At 47.5% G+C, this 20,659-nt stretch overlaps 1 long non-coding RNA gene across 1 annotated transcript; it reads left to right on the top strand.

Moving 5' to 3' along the window:
- The first annotated feature begins 19,819 nt into the window (after positions 1–19,819).
- Positions 19,820–20,345, top strand: LOC122664789. The gene is made up of 2 exons (XR_006333378.1): positions 19,820–20,006; positions 20,113–20,345. It is a non-coding gene; the product is annotated as an uncharacterized LOC122664789 (long non-coding RNA).
- The last annotated feature ends 314 nt before the right edge of the window (positions 20,346–20,659 follow it).

Raw genomic sequence — 20,659 nt, 5'->3', positions numbered from 1 at the left:
GTATACAACATGGCGTACATAAGACTCCCTACTGCTGAGGCATAGGGAATCCTCTTCATCTCTTCAATGTCTGTCTGAGACTGAGGACATTGAGATCTGGAAAAGACTGACTCTATGTCTGAAGGGAACACTTCCCCTCTTGGAGTTCTCCATACTAAATCTGGCCAGGATTTTGTCTATATAGGTACCCTGTGATAAGCCTAGCATCTTTTTCTAGTGATCTCTTACTAGTTTGATCCCAAGGATATAGCTAGCTTCACCAAGGTCTTTCATCAAAAATGTTGTGGATAACCGTTGTTTTATTGATGAAAGAAAACCTACATCATTACCAATCAGCAATATGTCATCTACGTATAAAATAAGAAAACATACTGCCCTCCCACTGATCTTCTTGTAAACGCATGGTTCATCCATGTTTTGATCAAAACCAAACGATTTGATTGATTGATCAAACCTGATGTTCCAGCTCCTGGAAGCCTGCTTCAGTCCATAAATAGAACTCTGCAATTTGCACACCTTTCTTTCTTCCTCCAAGGAAGAGAACCCCTCTGGCTGTTCCATGTAGATTTCCTCTTGTAAGAACCCGTTCAGGAATGCAGTCTACACATCCATCTGCCAGATTTCATAATCCAAGTGTGCGACGATAGCCAATAAAATCCTGATGGATTTCATCATTGCCACTGGTGAAAAGGTTTCCTCATAGTCTATACCCTCTTTCTGGGTATAGCCCATTGCCACCAGTCTCGCTTTGAATCTTTCGACCTTTCCATCTGCGCCCTTCTTCCTCTTGAAGATCCATTTGCATCCAATAGGCTTAACGCCAAGCGGTGGATCGACTAGAGTCCAGACCTTGTTGGAATGCATCGAATCTATTTTAGGGCGCATTGCCTCTAGCCACCTAGTGGCATCAACATCCTTTAGAGCCTCAGAGTATGTTATCGGATCATCATCCGATTCAATCGATACCATGTGGAACTCTTCCACTGTTTCCTCTTTGGTCAGAAGAGTTAGCCTGGTGGGTGGTCTAATAGTCCTCCCACTGCGTTGAGGTTCCTCAGGTGTTGGTATTTCAGCGGGTATGTCAGTTGGTCTCACTTCTGGAAGTGACTTTTCTGAGCCATCTGATAGCTCTTTTATGACTACTGGTTCGGATCTCTGGGTCATCATTTCTTCCTCCAAAAATGTGACATGTTTACTTACAATGACCTTTTGGTCAACTGGGTCATAGAAATAATAGCCTATCATGCCTTTGGGGTAGCCTAAGAAATAGCATCTCGAAGTCTTGGATTCCAACTTGCCTATCTGTTGCTTTCGCACATGTGCTATGCAACCCCATACTCTAAGGTGTTGAATACTGGGCTTTCACCCTTTCCACAACTCAAAAGGTGTCTTGGCTACAGACTTAGATGGAACCCTATTCAAGATATATATCGCCGTCTCTAAAGCGTACCCCAAGAAAGAAAGAGGCAGCTCACTATAAGTGAGCATCGTCCTGACCATATCCAATAGGGTCCGATTGCATCGTTCGGATATACCATTTTGTTGTCGTGTGCCTAGATTAGTTAGCTGACTAACTATCCCTTGGGATATGAGTTGTTCTTTAAACTCATCCGATAGATACTCCCCTCCACGATCTGATCGTAAGGACTTGATGCATTTATCGAGCTGTCTTTCGACCTCGGCTTGGAATTCTTTGAATTTATCAAAGGCTTCCGATTTCCTACGCATCAAGTATATGTAACCATATCTAGAGTAATCATCGGTGAACGTGATAAAGTACTCATACCCATATCTTGCTTGTATGTTTATGAGTCCACACACGTCAGTGTGTATCAACTTCAACAGATCTATGGCTCTAGCACCTTTATTGCTAAAGGGTTTCTTAGTCATTTTGCCCTGAAGGCATGACTCACAGGTGGGGAATGGTTCCACCCTCAGACTCTCTAAGGGCCCATCCCTCACCAATCTACTGATTCGGTCCACATTAATGTGACACAATCTTAGATGCCACAGATATGTTGAGTTCACTGGAGCTGCTTTCCGTTTCAAATCAACATTTGAAACAACACTCATTCTAATAGGGCAATCTAGAAAATACAAACCACTTTGCATATATCCAGATGCCACAAAGGAATTATTAAAATGAATAATCAATTTAGAATTAAAGGAAAAACTATATCCGTCCAAAACAAGTTTTGAAACTGAAATTATCTTCCTCTTGAAAGAGGGTACATAATAGCAATCCTTTAAAACTAAACCAGCAGAACTAAAATTTAAAATAAAAGTTCCCATAGCCATCGCCATGATCTCAGCTCCAGTGCCCATCCGAAGATGCACTTCATTTCTTTCCAGGTTCCTTGTCTCCTTGAACCCCCGCAAATTATTGCAAATGTGAACAGTGGATCCACTATCCACCAACCAAGAATTGGTCGGTTCAAAAGATAAATTAGACTCATAAAGAACATGAACATCACATGTACCTTCTTTAGCAGCCTCTGTTTCATCCGGCTTCTTATCTTTCAAAGTTTCCAGGTAAGCACGACAGTTTCTTTTCCAGTGACCCTCCTTCTTGCAATAGAAGCACTTGCCTTTGCCTTTATTGCCAGAGTTCCCACCCTTGGCTTTCAGGGTCTTACCCTTACTTCCCTTTTTCTTCTTCTTCCCATTTGAAGAAGGCTTTGCCTTAGTTGCATTGACCTCAGCCTTGTTCTTTTTCAAGGACACTTTAGCCTCTACCAGTGCATTAGCAAGCTCGGTGAGCTCCATCTCCTTCTCGGACATCTTGTAGGACATCCTAAAAGGTGCGTAGGCAGAAGTGAGTGACGCTAAGATCATATCAGTGTTGTATCATAAGCTGAAATCAGTCCCCATGGATTTCAATTTTTCAAACAGATTGATCATTTTCATTACATGATCCATCACTGGAGTCCCCTGGGACATCTTGGAGTTATGGATTTAACTCACCGCATCAGAATGTGCATGTGTCAACTGCCTATTGAACAATTTAGCAAGCTTATCCATTTTACCCCCAGCAGTGCGTATATCCTTGATCGAGTCTACAACTGACTTTTTCAATGATCCTAGGATATAGAGTGATGCTTTGGAATCCCTCATGAGGAACTCCTGCATCTCTTCATTTGTCTCAAAATCGTTCGGGTCGGGTTGAGGAGGAACTTGTTCATCTAGAACTGTGTATAGTCCTTCAGCAGTCAGGAGCAACTTAATGCTCCGGTATCAATCGACATAGTTTGTACCATTAAGTTTGTATTCGCTGATGAGTGTTAACAGGTTAGAATTAACGGCAGTCATCATATATTAATCTACACATGCACAAGTAAATAACCACATGCTAATTAATGACCATTGAAAATAATAAATTGAGCACACATATCAATGGTCTTTCATGATTTGGGTTTCCCTCATAACCCAAAAGATGAATTAGATACCTACAACCCTTGCATGCATAACTTATCCTATTGGGAGTCATTATACACACCGTGGTAGTGTGGACTAAGCTGTCCGCCTCATGGGCTTCCAATATTTTCGGCCACCTGGGTGTCATGTCCAGATCCTATCAGCTGACATACACCCAAGTCATGTACTTACCTATTGCATTAGTTAGAATCATGGAATCATGAAAGATGGCCCACTATCGCAGTGCCCTCTCACTATCCATACCCTAACATATCTAGATAGAGGTAAATATAGATAAATGTGTGACAGAGGTCCTAGCAATGTCCTGTCGGCTTATACGGGGTCATGTCACACACTTTCTACATTTATCTTCAATAGGAGGCCATGGACATATCTACCGATTAAGACTAGTCCATATCATACATGTATTATGAATAAAGAGGGATTAATTAACTCTCACATACATGGATAGATTTAAATAACAAAATTAATCAACATTAATTAAAAGTGATTATGGGATGGCGGCATTTTTATCAGAAGCAATTAAAGAACCCTCCCAATAAAAATAAAACTAATAATTTGGATGCATTTATCATGCCATGGATGCCACGCCTCGATCATCTCCTCCGCCCGATCACGTCTTCAAAGTAGGTGACTTGCATCTCCATAAGCTTTGAGCGCCATATGTGGATCATCATCAACATGTCCTGGGAATCCTAGCTCCTCTAAAATTACAATGGAAACCTAGGAAAAATTCTATACACTTTCCTTTCCAAAATAATAAAGAAACCCCGCATGGAGAAACCAACCCACCATTTGGGCTGCCCATGGGGTGGAGTACATTTGTTTATAAAAAAGATAGGGGGAGAGAGAGAAAGAGAAAAAGAGAGAGAAGCATCACATCCACCCATAACCCCATGTATCACATACATAAACAATCCATTCATTTATTAGAATGTCATTCCCATAATCACAACATAATATAATTTCATGCATGGGCATTAAAGTAAGTGAACCAAAAATTAAAACATGGATTCCTTCAATTATTGAACCACCACATCGCATGTGATAACATGTATCCAAGCCCATAAAATTAAAATTGCATTTTAATTACAAGTGGGTAAAGAGGGAATCTCTTTGCCCATCATCATCCTCCAAAAACAAAACAAAATAATAAAATTCTGTTTTGAATAATAATTCCCCTTTTTTTTTTTTAATTAAACTGGAGGGAAAACAAGGGGGGTGTATGCAGACCACACGCGCAGGCTGCAGGCACTCCCTGCACATCCCATGGGCCCAAAGCCCAAGGGCAGCAGCCCAAGCCGCAGCCCACAGGCTTGCTGCCCGTAGGCAGAAGCCCACGGACAGCAGCCTGCAGGCCGCAGCCCACAAGCTTGCTGCCCGCAAGCAGCAGCCCATATGCAGGCTGCGCACATAGGCAAGAACAAGGGAAGGGCGTGCGCAGAGGCTTGGCAGTGTTTGCCCCCCCTTCCCCCACTTAAAATCATGATAAAAATATTTAAATAAAAATTAATGATCATGATATACATGGATACATGTTTCAATAATTGGAAATAACAAATTAAAACTAAATCCATCATCACATGGGTAGGTTGTTACACTAACAACCTTGTAACTACCCATGTGCAACTTGCATCCCACTCATGATAATTACATTAAACTATTAATTACCTAATATTCATGGGTGGGAAAGGTGGCTCTGATACCACACTGTTAGTCAAACAATGGTCCAGGGATCACACCATGGTTCCCTAGGGAGACCAAGATATTTATCCTCAGGGTTTTGCACGCCCTAGGTTAGCCCATGGTGTCCCATGGGTGCCCCATTTAATTTTTAGGGCTTCCCATGGTCGCCCATGGGAACCCTGGTGCATCCCTGTTAAGTTTTCTCCTTCCCTCATGTGTCCCATAAAATTTATTATCACAGTAGGGACGAAGAAACTCATCCCTAGTCCATCACATGGCAAGGGGGATCCATCCCTAACTCGAATGCTCAGCGAAAAAGGTCGATTCGAGTTTCTTTCACATCCCATGAACATTAAATAATTAAAACAAAAAGAAATTATCCAAGAACTGCTAACCTGGTGAGCCTCAAGTGTTGCTCCTCCAATAAATAGTGGTTCTTCCTCCAAGAAGCACTTCGAGCAGATAGATCTGAACCTCAATCGGTGCTACCGAGGTTCTTCAAGCCAATCCCAACGTATCTCGAACTGGATCTGGGTTTCTAAAACCCTAGCTCTCAAGAACTAGAGAGCAAGAAGAAGAAACACAAGAGAGAGAGAAGGGGGAGCCAAAAACGTGGAGAGGGGGTAGCTTTGAAAATCGTGGAAGCCTCCTCTCCCACATTTTTGTCTCCTTTTAAATAAAAAAAATATTAAATTAAATCCTAATAGGATTTAATATAATCACAGTGAGAGTCTAACTCTCTCTCTCCTGATATATCTCTTGATTGGCTCTTTCTGTCTATCTCAAAGTCCTTTACTAGGTGAAGAAGTAGAATCTAATAGGGAATGTGTTAATTAACTACTTTATTTAATTATTAATGGATAATTACAATTAGCACAAAAAACCATTAATTAAATAAAGAGCCAATTAAATTAACAAATTCTAAATAACTCCCTATATGATAATTATTTATCATATACAAACCCCCCTACTAATCAACACCATCATTATGGAATCTAGGGCATATACACATATACTGCCAAACCCCAATCCATAGTACATGTCCATATAAGAGCGTCTGTGCATCTGATTGGGTCCCGCAAAACTCGATAAAATGTTTTGTTCAAATAATTATAGATAATGTATCATTTTATGTAAAATAGATTTTTGCAAAACCATTTCCAAAACGGCACTGGATCCAGATTCTTATCCGACCATGCACAGACAGTCTCTATCTTGGTGTTCCCCAATCGGGCAGTGGTGACCGTGTTGGATAACTCCTTCACTCACAAAGTGTTCACGCATTCCCAGAACACCGGCTTTGACTCGCTTGAGTCTCAGTCATTGATGAACCAAAGAATGCGATCACACTTTGCAGTGACAGGGTTCCCTCAGGCACAGGGTGTCAGTGACACATGTATATCCCTTCCTACATCTGGCAGTAATACATGAGGGAATCGACAAAGTAGATTCTTCACCAATGCACACATCAAACATGTGAGTACTCGGATTCGTACCTTGACATCACATGTCTAGGCATACCCAATGCGACGACCATATGATAAGGGTGGCCAGCCCAAACCCTAGTCGTGACTACCATTTTAAGTAAAACTTAGGGACACATAATGTTCAAAAAGTTTATATCGCATGTGACAATATCATAAATGTTCAATACAAAGGTGAACTGGGTTGAACCGGACCGAATCGGATTTGATGGACACACACTTGTCCAACATGAATGCCCCAAGTTAGCCCCATATAAAAGAAGAATCTGGCACAACCAACAGCAACCGATCCCTCTGCAACTGAGCAGTCTGCCCGCAGGCCCCTTGTGGCTTGGGCTGTGAAAACTTTTTTCTTTTAATAAAAAAATGGGATTTAAGTAGAAGAAGAAGGTGATGAAGCTGATTTAGCAATCGACCGATTATTCACCATGGATCTTGCTCCCTCCCTCTCTATTGCCTTCCCAAATCGCAAGGCTTTGCAGGTAGAAGAAGAAAAGAGGGGGGAGAAGCAGGCCTTTCTAAAAATAAACCAAATGATGCTTTTACCCTCTTCTTTGAGGGTTTAAGAGCACATGCTCATTAAACTACTAAAAAATGAAAGAAAAACACTTTTTGCCATAATAAAAAATGGCCAGAGTCCGCACCCCTCCCCTTGTGGGTAAGTGCAACAATCAAGTCGAATATTCCAGTAAATTGAACTTGTTTATTTGATGGAACACCTTCCTGGTTTGTAGCTTGTTGCGTGTGGAAATCTCCGGTGCTTGGTTTGCCCGTGGATGAGCCTGCAAAAACCAAGCAATGAGCACAAGAGGGCCGATGTGGCTCCGGCCTAGGACTCTCCAATGCTCAAGTCAGGTCTCTAGTGCAACAGCGTAACTGCTAGTCAAAGTGAGATGAGGAATAGTGCTCCATACCTGGGTATTTATAGAGTGAGGAGGAGATGAGACGGTTGGAAGAGTCCTAGTATGGTAGGAATCCTTCTTTCGGAAGGTTCTCTCACGTAGAGCGGAGTGGAGAGTTATTTTCGGGGTCGGACTCTTATTAAGGTAAGAGTCCATGTAGAGTGCGATTCCGTGTTGTGCTGGGATCGTGGCTTGATCCTTATCCCGTGATTCTCGGGATGTGCTGACGTGGGTCGGAGATCCTCGGCGGGGTGCTATGGCAGCTTTAGTGGAGGAGGGCTCGGCCTCGGAGGTCGGTCGAGGAGGTCGGCCCAAGGGGCCGGCAGAGGAGGTCGAGCCGAGAGGTGGTTCTCAGCCGCAAGCTCCGCTAGGAGTCTGGCTGACCTGTATGAGCTCGGCCTCAACCACCGGCCAGCTCGCTCGAGTCTGGCTCTGTCAGATGACTTATCGAAGATGGGGTCGACCCATTCTCCTGCTCGGCTCAACTCGGTTCTCGGACTGAGGTCGGATCAGCCACGTGGCAACCTCTGATAGGTAGGGTGTTTTATGCCTCATCACAGGCCCCCCCACTCATCAGGAGTCGGCTCGGCACTGATGAGTGAGGTTCCCAGGTCGGTTTGTCTGAAAGATTTTGCGCGGTCGAGCCAGGCTTTTTTTTGGCATGGATTTGACGTTGCACGGTCTGACGGTTGGGTGTCCGTGCCACGTCAGCAGAGTCATTATGGCAGGCTCGGGAATTTGAAACGTCCTTTGACCTGGGCCGTTGAATTATGCTGAGCTCTGGTCGGCCGTTGGATCAGTAAGACCCAAGGATTATAAATAGGTGACTCCTAACTATTCATTCCTCACTGCTCTAAGTTATTGACTTCTCGGCAAGCTTGGATTTCTTCAGCTTGGCAGCGCTCGGTGTTTACTTGTTCGTGATCAGCTCGGCCTTTGCTTCATTCGCGCCTAGCTCTTCTTCAACCAGTAAGTCTTCTCCGCCCAGTATGTCAGTTGGTAGTAGTCCCATGGGTGAGATGTTCGCCAGGGTGACAGAGGGCGCGAGTCCGAGCCGAGAGCTCCCCGCTCGTTCTCCCACCATAGACCTGTTGGGCTCGACCTCAGATGAGCCCGATGTAGTGGAGCTTCATCAGGCCGAGGTGGCCGAGCCTCCGTTACTCCTGGAGTTTGACCACGCAGCCCAATCCATCACCGCAGACCGAGCTGAGAACTCCGGGTCGTCCTCATCCGATGAGGAATCAAGTGAGGGAGATTCGTCCGAGGTGGGGGTTGGCTCGGTCAGCTCGTCTGCTGACACCCCTGAGCCCGAGGAAGGCAGTGTCGGCACCGTTCTGAGCACGATCATGGAGGCCGACCTCGACTATCTGAGGGTGACCTATGCCATCCCCGAGGACATTCAGCTCTGAGTTCCTAACCCCGGAGACATGGCCTGCTTCATCAAGCCCGGCGAGGTGGCTTTGTACGAGATGCCCTTCAAGTATGCGTTCAGGCTCCTCGTTCTCGGCCTGGTGGACCAGATCTTGGACCACTTCCACCTGTCTCCTGGTCAGCTGGTGCTGAATTCTTGGCTGGCCGTGTACGGCTTCCACGCCTTATTTTGCGAGATGGGCCGAGGTGCGAGCATGGCGCTTTTCTCTCGGCTCTTCTTCTTGAAGAAGTCCCCCGAGAAGGGGTGGTACTATTTCTGCCGTCAATCGGGGAAGAGTGCGGCACTGGGCGGCCACAAATTTTTGGTCGGCGTGAATAAGTATTGGAAGCCTCATTTTTTCTTTGCTTCCATTCCCAACAGCCCTCTCCGAACCTAGTGGAAGGAGATGAACTTGAACTATGTCAATAGGGTATTACCCCTGACCGAGAACAAGATGACCTCGTTGGACCTGATCCTCCAGCGTCCGCCCTTCGATGTCCTCCAGCTTCAGGACGAGGGGTTTCTTTAGAGGTGGCATATGACCCCTGGTAGGAGCCCGAGCCGAGACCGTCTATGTGGTCCGAGCTGACCCCTTTACTTAGTCTTCTTTTCTGTTTCTACTTATTTTTTATGTTGTCGGTTTCTCTTGCAGTCGTTGGCCACATTCCTCCTATGGATACAGCTCGGCTAAGGGCCGAGACCCTTGCAGATCGGAGGAAGAAAAACTTGGACAAGAAGTCCCGAGGTGAATCTTCCAAGGCCCCCAAGGGCAAGGCCGTGATGCAGGGCCCGTCGGATGCTGTGGTCGGCCTTGAGGCCGAGAAGAATACGGGCCCAACGGGTCTCCGATAAAGGGGAAAGGCCGAAAAGGCGAGAGGAGCCCGTCGAGAGACAGCAAGCGTCAGAAGCTCTTGGTTAATCTGACGAGTGGTGGTCTTCCGCCCGTGGCTTTGCCCGCCAACATCTCCCGATACGTCTTGGGGAGGGCCTCGGCCAGCAACGTTCCTGTGAGGCCGACCTGGCGCCTCTTCCCCTGGGACTCGGCGTTGACATCGGCCGTGCACGCTAAAGAATGGCTGGATGCAGGTCGGCTTCCAACTGACAAGGAGAAGCTCGAGGCGTTGTCTGACCCCGAGCTCCTCTCCACTCTGTTCCAGGATTTCAACATGGTAAGTTTCCTGGTCGGCTCTTGTGATTAGATATGATCTGTGTAGTATGTCTTGAGTTTTGTTCTCGTTCCTTTTTGTAGGGCTTCGCCAAGGCAGTGGAGACCATGCTCCATTTTGAGCGGCTCCTGACCGAGAACCATTCCTTGGGCGTCCAGTGCAAGAAGGCCTACCAGGATGCCCAGGATGCCGTTCAGAGGCATCGAGAGACCCAAGAGAAGCTCACTGCCACTGAGGCCGAGGTGGAGAGTTCTCAGGCCGAGGTGGTCAGGCAGAGAGAAAAGGTCCGGGCTCTGCAGGCTCAGCTTGTCGAGGTGAAGGAGAAGGTCAAGGAAGACCTGGCTACGGCTCGGAGCGAGGAGGTCAGCGACTATCTTCAATCGGAGGAGTACGCTGATGTCTGCCATGAGATCAGGAGGCCTCCATACGCCGAAGGTTTCGAGGCAGGCCGAGCTGAACTTTTGGCCGAGATCAAGGCAGCGTACCCAGATCTCAACCTCTCCCGTTTTGATGATGATGCGACTACCTTTGCCGGGGAGTTGGGAGATGAGGAGGGGCCCGAAGTCACCCAGGCTCTGTCCCTTGAGGAACCTACTCTGGCCGACATCGTCCCTCCAGAAGCTGGACCACAAGACCCTCCTGCCGACCCTACTGCCGCAGACAATTCTGAGGTCGTCTCCAAGTCCAACCCCGAGGAGACCAAGATGTAAAATTTTTTTTTTTTTTTTTTTTTTTGTGGGGGCCGGACTGCCCTTTTGTAATCGTGCCGCTCTGTCTGCTTATAATGAATGAAAAAATTTATTTTTGCCAGAATCTGTCTAAGTGTTTTAGCTCGGCGCTCTCCACCTTTTTTTCCTTGTGTACTCTGTTCTATTTGTGGCCAAACTACCGAGTCATTTTGCTAGCCGAGCTTAGGAACTTGTCTCTTTTTTGCCCATCCCTCATGTGGTCGGCGGCTCGGCCATGCCATGCCCGAGGTCAATGTGATCCTCGCCTTAGTTGGTTAATTCGTCGTTCCCTTTGGTCCTATTGGACAGGCTATCATATAAACGGATGCGTGGCCGAGCATCCTTCCTGGCCGAGCTTAATGCCTTAGCTTAGTTTTGAACTTTGTTAGGCTCGGCCAAAAGGGGGATGTTTGCTTTTGAGAAGTCGGCCAGGTATATGAGGACCGGTCTTACGACTTGGCTGCCGACCTATGAGGGTCGGTCTTTGAGGTCGGCCAGGTTTATGAGAACCGGTCTTACGACTTGGCTGCCGACCTATGAGGGTCGGTCTTTGAGGTCGGCCAGGTCTATGAGGACCGGTCTTATGACTTGGCTGCCGACCTCTGAGGGTCGGTCTTTGAGGTCGGCCAGGTCTATGAGGACCGGTCTTACGACTTTGATTGAGAGCTTGCCAATACGTTAAGTGGTGGAGAAAGACTTTATTGAATCAAATGTCGGAGCTGAAGCCGAATACAAGCGTTCTCAATTATTGAAAAAACTTCTTCAAATTTTCCGAGTTCCAAGGTCTCGGTACCTTCTTGCCCCCCGAAGTCTGCAAGCGATATGTGCCCAGGCGAATTTGCTTGGAGACTATGTACGGGCCCTCCCAATTTGGTGCTAACTTTCCTTGCTGCCTCGGCTGGGATGTGCTAAGCTTTCTGAGAACAAGGTCCCCTTGACGGAAGTGCCGCTCCTTTACTCTTGAGTCATAGTACTTCGCCGTCCTCTGTTGGTATGCTACGTTGCGGAGTAGGGCATTTTCTCAAACTTCATTGAGGAAGTCAAGATTGGCTCTCAGTCCATCTTGATAGGTCTTCTCATCGAAGTTGAGCACTCGGTACGACGAGGCCATAATTTCAACCGGGGCGAGGGCTTCGGTCCCATAAGCGAGGCGAAAAGGACTCTCCCCGGTTGGAGTTCTTACTGTCGTCCGATATGCCCATAGGACACTTGGGAGTTCTTCCACCCATCTCCCCTTGGCCTCATCTAGCCTTCTCTTAATGCCGGAGAGTAATGTTCAGTTGGATACTTCTACTTGTCCATTTGCTTGCGGATGAGCTACTGAGATGGGTCGGAAGTCAATATAGAAGTGTTCGTAGAACTCTCGAAAGGCCGGGTTGTTGAATTGGGTGCCGTTATCAGTTATGAGCACTTTCGGTAGTCCGAATCGGTAGATGACCTTGTCTCGGAAGAATTTCTCCATGTTCTTCTCGGTGATGGTGGCGAGGGGCTCAGCCTTGACCCACTTGGTTAAATAATTGATCGCGACTACCACATACTTTCTGTTCCCCGATGCCGGGGTGAAATCTCTGAGAATGTCCATTCCCCACATAGCGAATGGGATTGGACTCAGCATTGAAGTCAACTTTGTTGTTGGTCGGCTTGGGATTGGAGCGAACAGTTGGCACTTCTCGCACGTCTTCACATACCTCATGGCCTCTTCTTGCATTCTTGGCCAATAGAATCCTTGCCGAAGTATCTTGTATGCAAGAGCTCGGCCACCCATGTGACTCCCGCATATTCCCTCATGCACCTCGGCCAATGCATACTCGGCCCCCTTTGGTCCAAGGCATCGGAGAAGAGGGGCCGAGATTGCTCTTTTGTAGAGCACTCCGTTGATCATGGCGTACTTGGCAGCTCAGATCTTGACCTTTCTTGCTTCGTCTCGGTTCTCCGGGAGCAGGTTATTCTCCAAGTAGTTGACAATGGGGTCCAACCAGGTCGGCCCGTCCTCTTCAATGTGCTTCACGCTTTCTTCTTATAAGGAGGGCTTCTCCAAGATTTCTATGTTTACTGACCGGCTCAGATATTGGAGGTCAGCCTCGGCCAACTTGGACAGGGAATCAGCCGCGGCATTTTCTTTTCTCGGTATTCGAGTCATCTCAAAGTGCTCGAGTTCAAAAATCAGATCTCGGGCTCGGCTCAGGTAAGTTATCATCCTTTCGTCTTTCGCTTCATAGTCTCCGTTGACCTGGTTGACCACGAGTTGGGAGTCTCCTCGCACCTTCAACCGCTTTATGCCCATTGCTTTGCTGACTCGAAGTCCAGCTAGAAGGGCTTCATACTCAGCCTCGTTGTTCGAGGCGAGAAACTTGAACCTCAGGGCATATTGGATCAGAAACCCTTCGGGGCTTACCAGTATCAGGCCGGCCCCGCTTCCTTCAGAGTTGCTTGAGCCGTCGACATTCATGGTCCATGTCGGGTCGGTCGTAGCCCCGACCTCTTCTACTGTCTTTTCCTCCCCGACCTCAAGGTCGGGTCCTGTGCATTCGGCGATGAAGTCGGCAAGGGCTTGTCCTTTTATCGCCATCCTCGGACGATAGCTTATATCGTATTCACTTAGCTCAACTACCCAGATAATCAGCCGTCCCGAAACGTTGGGTTTGTGCAATATCTTCTTGAGTGGCTGGTCGGTCAGTCCCGCGATCGGATGAGCTTGGAAGTACGGCCTTAGTTTCCTTACAGCCGTAACAAGAGCGAATGCTACTTTCTCGAACCCGGAGTACCTTGTCTCGGCATCGACAAGAACGTGGCTGATGTAGTATATCGGCCTTTGAGTCCGACTCTCTTCTCTGATCAACACCGCACTGACCGCTACAGGGGTAGCGGCTAAGTAGACTTGAAGCTCCTCTTTTGGTTCGGGTCGGCTAAGAAGAGGTGGGTTCTCCAAATATTTCTTCAGCTCTTCAAAAGCTTCCTGGCATTCGTCCGACCATATAAAGTCCTTTGGGTTCCGGATATTCTTGAGGGCTTTAAAGAACGGTAGGCACTTGTCTCCCGATCTCGACATGAATCGTGCCAACGCCGCCACACCCCCGTTTAGCCTCTGCACTTCTCGGATCGTCCTTGGAGGACTCATCTCTTGGATGGCTCTAATTTTTGCCAGATTGGCTTCAATGCCTCTGACAGAGACCATGAAGCCGAGGAACTTTCCCGAGGTCACGTCGAATGCACACTTGGCCGGATTCAGCTTCATTTGGTTTTTTCTTAATACACTGAAGGCTTCTTCCAGGTCGGCCAAGTGGTGTTCGGCTTTCAAACTTTTCACCAACATGTCATCCACGTAGACTTCCATGTTCCTTCCGATCTGCCCGCGGAATATATAGTTCACGAGGCGCTGGTATGTTGCTCCGATGTTCTTCAATCCGAACGGCATGACCTTGTAGCAGAAATTTTCTTGGTCAGTTCGGAATGCCGTGTATGACTCGTCCTCCTCATGCATCATGATTTGGTTATAGCCGGAGTACGCGTCCATGAAACTCAGCATCTCGTGACCTACCGTGGTGTCGATCAAGAGGTCGATCCGAGGTAGCGGGTACTCATCTTTTGGACAAGCCTTGTTGAGATCGGTGTAGTCGACACACATTCTCCACTTCCCGTTTGGTTTAGGGACCATGACAACGTTAGCCAACCAGGTCGGGAATTTTTCTTCTCGGACGAACCCTGATCGGCGAAGCTTTTCCACCTCTTCCTTGATCGCGGTTTGTCGATCAAGTGCGTAGTTCCTTCTCTTCTGCCGGATTGGTTTTCGACCCGGATCTACGTGGAGTCGGTGCTCAGCTATATGCCTGGGTATGCCCGACATGTCAACGGCCGACCAGGCAAAGACATCGGCGTTCGCCTTCAAGAAAACTCCGAGCTGATTCCTTTGATTTTCATTTAATAATGATCCGAGCTGGACCACTTTTGTTGGGTCATCTTCGTTGAGATGAAATGGGGTCAGGTCTTCTACGGGTCGTCCTCTCCTCTCAATAAGCTCATCCCGCTGATCCTCGGGGAGATGCTCGACGCCCATTGCCATTCCTCGAACATTACCCTTGTTTTGCTTGATGAAAGTAGCGTAGCACTCCCGTGCCTTCTTCTGGTCGCCTCGGACCTCACCGACAGCGTTCTCGGTGGGGAACTTCATCTTCAAGTGTGTCGAGGAGATGATGGCTTGGAGGGCGGTCAATGAAGGACGGCCGAGTATGGCGTTGAAAGCCGCTACGGACCGTACCACCATGAATTTGACTTGAATCGTCGCCTGGCATGGAGCTTGCCCCATCGTGACCAGCAGGTCGATTGAGCCTTTGATGGTCGCGACAGCTCCCAAGAACCCGTGGAGTGAGGTGCCTTCTGGCTTGAGTGCTTCGTCGCCAAAGCCAAATTGTCTGTACGCTTCTAGTGACATAAGGTCCACGGATGCGCCGGTATCAACCAATACACGGTGGACTGGTCTGTTCGCAATTTCTACCTGCACCACTAAAGCATTATCATGAGGTAAACTTATACCTTCGAGGTCAGCTTCGGTGAAGGAGATCGTCGCCGCTGGCTTGAGTTTCTTGGGGGGCATCTCGGCCACTCCGATGAACCGCGCGTTTGCCTTAGCTTTTCGAGTAGTCTCTTGCCCGGGCCCTCTGAGGATAGTGTATATGGGAGCTCCCTTGTCACTGTTCGGCCCGGATCCATCCTCTTTCTTATCGGCTTTGACTTTATCATCGTCTCATTCAACTCGCCTGTTTTTGGCCCTAGGCTCGGCTCTTCTTTGATCTCGGTCTTCAGGCCGCTGACCTCCAAGATCTTCTCGGCCTCCTTTGACATATCGCTTCAAGTGGCCCGCTTTTATCAGCTCTTCGATTTCTCTTTTCAGCTGATAGCAATCCTTGGTGTCGTGACCGGTGTCCTTGTGGAACTGACAGTATTTGTTGGGATTCTGAGATGACCCCGCTTGCATTGGTCGGGGTCGGTGGATGTACCCCCCGTCTTGTATTTGCATCAAGATCTCCTTGCGCGAGGTATTCAGTGGAGTGTAGTCGGGGCTCCGAGCTCGATCCGACTTGTCGGCTTGGCGATCCGTCCTGGGCCTTTTATCTTCCCTACGGTCGTCTGTTGTCGGCCTTTTCTTGTAGGGTCGGCCTTCGTTTCCCTTCCGGGCCTGGAGGACCTCGGCCATATTTGCGAACTCGTTGCACCTCTCCAAGAGCTTGGCCAGGTTTTTTGTCGGCTTCCTGGCCAGGTCCTTGATGAGGTCCATGTTGGCGAGCCCGTTGCTCATAGCCGTATGGGCCGTGGCCTCATCCAAATCCTTGATGTCTAAGGATTCTTTGTTGAAGCGGGAGACGAATGCTCGGATTGACTCGTCGGGCCTTTGCTTCACGCTGAGTAGGTTGACCGTTGTCTTCTTGTGTTTTATACTACTCTGGAAGCGCGTGACGAAGGCTCGGCAGAGTTGAGCGAAGCTTTTTATGGAGTTCGGCGGCAACCAGGAGAACCATGAGGTCGCCGCGCCCTTGAGGGATGCAGGGAAGGCTTGACAAGAAACGATCTCGGTACCTCCGTACATGGTCATCATCGCATTAAAGTAGTTGATGTGATCCGTCGGGTCGGTCGTCCCGTCATATCGGTCGAATGGGGGAGGTTTGAACCCGTTTGGTAGCGGCGCGGTCATGATCTCGGGAGGATATGGGTGTCGCCCGACCAACGAATAGGCGTTCGGGGTCGCTTGTTTCTTCAACCCCTCCACTTGCTCCGCCAAGTCTCGTAGCCGCCTCTCCAGCTCAGTTTTGGGTGCTCGGCCAACTGGCTCCTCGGCCCGTGGTCGGTACGGTCGGCCATCCCGTTGTGGTCGGCCATTCTGGTCTGCTCGGTCCTCGCCGTCCTTTCTTGTTCTTCTTTCCTCCTGGAAGTTGGACCCACGGGGGCTCCCCTGCCGTTCTTCTCGGGCGGGCGAGCCTTGACGCCGGGGGTTATGACGAGATCCTTCTCCTTGTCTCACGGCACGTCGTTCATTCGGTTCTTTCCCTTGTTTTTGGACTTTTCTCGGCTGTTCGTCCTCTCTGAGCCACCCAAAAAATACCGACCTCCTTGCTACCGAGCCGGCTGGTTCGATTTCCTGCCCTGTTCGCGGACTTGGGCGATGCTCTTGCTCATCCCGCCAAGCGGCTCTGCTAGGGCGTGGAGGTGGGGTCTTCTGACGAGACGGGTGTGAGGATGCGGCTCGGCTTGGCTCGGCCCTATGCCGGCCACCATTTTGCTGCAAGTTCCTCTCTGCGCGGACCGGAGCTGGAGGGGGCGCGGCCAACGGTTGGCCCATCAGCCCACCTCGGGCCATCTGGTTCATGAAGGTGCGCAGCATCTTGTTGGTGTGGACCATCTGCAACTGCAAGTCCATAACCTGTCGATTATTTGTCAGGGCTTCGGGGTCCAAACTCTCCGGCAAGGGTGGCGGCGCTGGTAGGCCCATCCCATCCAAGCTTGCCTCGGCCTGTATCCGGCCAGCCGTGGCTGTGGTTAGCGCCGCTCCCCCATTCCCGCCATCCGGTGGGGGAATGATGCCCTTGATGGGCTGCGTACCCCCTGCCCGAGGGGGTCTTCTGTTTATCCCCTGTCGACTGTTTATCCCCTGTCGAGGGGCTTCGGGGGGCGGGGATCGCCTCGTCTGCCCAACGGGCTGCGGCTCGTCCTTCCGGGAAGTCGAGCCATGCTGCCCTGACCTCGTGTGCACCATTATTACTGCTCTTGGAATTGGTAGAAACGACGATGCTTGCCGATGTCGTTCCCACAGACGGCACCAAATCTGTTGCGTGTGGAAATCTCTGGTGCTTGGTTCGCCCGCGGATGAGCCTGCAAAAACCAAGCAATGAGCACAAGAGGGCCGATGTGGCTCCGGCCTAGGACTCTCCAATGCTCAAGTCAGGTCTCTAGTGCAACAGCGTAACTGCTAGTCAAAGTGAGATGAGGAATAGTGCTCCATACCTGGGTATTTATAGAGTGAGGAGGAGATGAGACGGTTGGAAGAGTCCTAGTATGGTAGGAATCCTTCTTTCGGAAGGTTCTCTCGCGTAGAGCGGAGTGGAGAGTTATTTTCGGGGTCGGACTCTTATTAAGGTAAGAGTCCATGTAGAGTGCGATTCCGTGTTGTGCTGGGATCGTGGCTCGATCCTTATCCCGTGATTCTTGGGATGTGCTGACGTGGCCCGAAGATCCCCGGCGGGGTGCTATGGCAGCTTCAGTGGAGGAGGGCTCGGCCTCGGAGGTCGGCCCAAGAGGTCGGCACAGGAGGTCGGCCCAGAGGTGGTTCTCGGCCGCAAGCTCGGCTAGGAGTCTAGCTGACCTGTATGAGCTCGGCCTCAACCACCGGCCAGCTCGCTCGAGTCTGGCTCTGTCAGATGACTTATCGAAGATGGGGTCGGCCCATTCTCCTGCTCGGCTCAACTCGGTTCTCGGACTGAGGTCGGATCAGCCACGTGGCAACCTCTGATAGGTAGGGTGTTTTATGCCTCATCATAGCTGTTGATTGTTCACCTTCATTTTATGATCCTTCTATGTCGAGCATCTTTACATCGTTCTCTTTTGAATCAGTGTTCTTCTCATTGGTTTTCAACCCATACGAGAGCTTGCTTCATCTCTTAGAATCTTACGAGGAGCTTCCAACTTTTTGCGGAGTTCATCAGAACATAAGTCATAAATATCCAACTCCAATGAGTAATCAACTTTCAGCAAAATCTTTGCCTTCTGATTTGACTCCCTCTTCCAGAAAAAAACGAACAAACTGAATAGTCAAATACCTTGGTAAATCACTACAACCATGGCTGTCTCAAACTTTAGGGGGCTTGTCTTTCTAAAACTAAAAAAAAATATCTATTTTACCCCTCATATTTGGGTCATTTGAGCACATGCTCATTAAAGAGCTAAAAAATCAAGGAAAAAAGGATTTTGGCCACGATCATTTTGGGGATGTTTTCATTTATTTTAAATAAAAACAAGTTTCAAAAGTGATACCAAACACATGAAAAATTGTCAAAAAATGAAAATGAAAAATGATACCAAAGAGCCCTTGAGTCTATTATCATTTTGGGGATATTTTCATTTATTTTAAATAAAAACAAGTTTCAAAAGTGATACCAAACACATGAAAAAATGAAAATAAAAAATGATACCAAAAAGGCCCTTAGGAATTGGGATTAAATTACGATCTTTTTATTTAAAATCAGCCGTATCAGAATCTTTAGGCCCTTATGGTTAAGAGAACCAAATTTAACAAGAAGAATGGAAACGTTTGTAATCATGATTGTGCAATTACCTTTAAACTTTATGGGTGCATCTTTTTGTAACTAGAATGATGAATTGAGAGGTTATAAGCTTCATTCTTTTGCTTTCTATCTTATTTCAAAAAGATCTTTCGGTCACTAGTGAAAAAGGATTTTCAAAATAATTTGAAAATAACTTAGCATGACATTATTCTCAAGATCGAGATGTCACTGTCTTATACAGTTTTTAGGTATACATATATGACAGAAATTTACCTTCGGTAAAAGAAGAACTATGCTATACTAAAAGGGCAAAAACAAAGATCATTATTTCTTTCAACAACTTTGGTTACAACAAGATTTTATCTTTACTAACTATGATTTTCTCTTTACCGACAATTATCACTTTCAATTTGAATTTAATAGACTGACTCCCTTATCGGTCCAGTTCGGTATAACCCAATTTATGGAAAAAATCGAAAAAACAAGGCCGAACCAACCATTTGACATTAAACACTGCAAAGAGATTCTAGAAACCTAATCTGTGAGAGACGATATCCGATCGGGTCGGATGGTTAGGGAAGTGGATTTGGCTTTTCAATTTCAGCCGTCCGATTCACTTTTGCCACATGTCGTCCATCGGGCTATGCACTTGAGACGATAAAAATCCAGTACTAGTGCAACAACACCACTACCAACAACAACAACAACAACAGCAACATGTTTAGCTAGGGCAACTAGACAGAATCTCAATGGAGGAAAATTTCAATATTTGACTGCATATTTCTTTTCTTAATCATTTTAATTTTTGGTGGAAATTTCTGCTCTTAATTTTGTGGTCTTTATGTAGGTGGCCATCTCATTGGCAGCATGTATTTACTTCCTCAATGAAAAGACACAGAGCTTAGCCAGGGCTTTCATTCTCGGGTGAGTTCGATCTTAACAATGGCAAAACTGTTTCTGAAAATTGCAGATCTGCACGTATTATATCAACATTTGTTTATCTGCTGCTTATAATTATCAATGATTACAGATTTGGATATGTGGTTCTTTCCTAGTTCCTATGGTGCCCTCTGTTCTTTTACAGCCAACTTGGACGCTGGAACTGCGCTCACATCTCTTGTACTCTATTTCTTCTTGTTTCTTTCTTGTACTTTTCTCAAGTGAAAAACCTTGCCAGTGTTCTTAACTCAATGAATGATGTCAGGAGGTAGGTCAAATTGACCATTTTTTTGAGGAAGATGTCTTTGTTCTGATTGCTTATGCTATAAATCAGCTTGGTAGGATGACATTTAGGCCCCATTTGGTTTAGAAGTTGTTGGGAAATTGGAGTGTTCTGGAGCTGTGTTGTCATTGTTGGCAACGTAGTTGATCATAGTAGTGTGTGGCAGCAACTATTGGTGATTTGGCAAAACTAGAATGGTCAAATAGGCCTCTCCAGAGTGTCAAGGGTAGTTTGGTCATTTGGCAAGGTTTCAGCTACATCCGAGCATGGAGACTGACTTTTGGAAGTCTATTGGGTCTGTATAAAGTGTTTGGCAAAGGCCCGAAGCAGCAGATGAAGGCATTATACATCAAAA

This window comes from Telopea speciosissima, chromosome 6 (genome assembly GCF_018873765.1).
Source record: "Telopea speciosissima isolate NSW1024214 ecotype Mountain lineage chromosome 6, Tspe_v1, whole genome shotgun sequence".
Classification (NCBI taxonomy): domain Eukaryota; kingdom Viridiplantae; phylum Streptophyta; class Magnoliopsida; order Proteales; family Proteaceae; genus Telopea; species Telopea speciosissima.
The sequence above is the reverse complement of the archived record's forward strand: the minus strand, read 5'-3'. Positions and strand labels throughout refer to the sequence as shown.